The sequence below is a fragment of the Gorilla gorilla genome, chromosome 6 (genome assembly GCF_029281585.2).
Source record: "Gorilla gorilla gorilla isolate KB3781 chromosome 6, NHGRI_mGorGor1-v2.1_pri, whole genome shotgun sequence".
In the NCBI taxonomy this organism is placed as follows: domain Eukaryota; kingdom Metazoa; phylum Chordata; class Mammalia; order Primates; family Hominidae; genus Gorilla; species Gorilla gorilla.
The window spans coordinates 43,038,001-43,039,224 of NC_073230.2; the positions used below are offsets into that span (position 1 = coordinate 43,038,001).

The window sequence follows — 1,224 nt, forward strand, 5'->3', positions numbered from 1 at the left end:
ACCTTCTTACTTATCAGGTTGCTCATTTACTTCTCAAGGTGAGGTAGGTGCCTAGAATTAGGAACTAGGATTTTTCTTTATTTCTATGCTTGAGGGCCTCGACAGACCCTCAGAGGGAGCCCTGCTCCATCTCAAGACTGAGCACTAATGGTTTAGTGGAAGTGGGAAAAATCAGGTAGGACGTTATTGAAGTAACCTGAGGGAAGAGAGAACGGGGACTGAGCCCCAAGTGGTGGCAGAGGAATTGCTGAGAAGTGCGCAAGTTTGGATGCATTCTGAGGTCAGAGCCAGCATGCTGTTTTGACAGGTGTCGAGGGGTGAGAGATAAACCCTGACTTCAAGGTTTTTGGAGTTTCATGTTTGACATTGGAATTTTCACTGTTTGCAATTCTTTAATACAAACTGGAACATTTCACCAACCCATGAATCAGCCTGGCCCTCGTGTGCACCATGCCTGGCTCCTCCGGCGTCGCCGCTATGAAGAAAGTGGTTCAGCAGCTCCCACTGGAGGCCAGGCTCAACCACACTCAAGTGCGTGAAAGTTTCCCAGGCAGCTGCAGACTTAAAACAATTCGATCTGCAGAATGCTCAACGTGACCCTCTGCGGACTGGAGTATCTTCAAGTACAAATCCCTTCAGACCCCAGAAAGTCTGTTCCTTTTTGCAGTAAAATGAATCTTTCAAAGGTTTCCGAAACCGCTTCTTATGATCCAGTGAATATTCAAGACAGCTAAATTTGAAACCTGTACAAAAGCTTATCCCTGTAACACATGTGCCATAATATACAAAATTCTACTTTTGTCTGTCCTTAACATCTACCTCTCTGAATTTTCATGAATTTCTATTTCACAAGGGTCATTGTTTTATAAACACTGGCAGCAGCATACAATAAAACTTAGTATGAAAGAAAAAAAAAGAACTGGAACATTTCTTGCATCCTGAATATTCCAGCGCAATTCTTATCTATTAGATTTGGGGCACTTCATTAAGGGATTGCTAAGAATCTCCTCACAGCCCTGAGGAATAATTATAGTCGCCAGCTGTGTGACCAGCAGGAAGGAGACCCTGCTGGAGAGGGGGTGAGAGAGGTGGGAAGGGCCAGATGGAATAAATAGAGATCAAGGAGGAAAGGCATGTCCTAACATTTCCAATGAAGGAATAAGGAAATCACAAACCCAAGTCTTCTTTTTTTTTTTTTTCTTTTGAGAGAGTCTCGCTTTGTTG

The 1,224-nt window shown here is 43.6% G+C and overlaps 1 pseudogene; it reads left to right on the top strand.

The window, feature by feature from the left end:
- The first annotated feature begins 402 nt into the window (after positions 1 to 402).
- On the top strand, positions 403 to 770 carry LOC129523828 (guanine nucleotide-binding protein G(I)/G(S)/G(O) subunit gamma-5-like; annotated as a pseudogene).
- Positions 771 to 1,224: the final 454 nt, after the last annotated feature.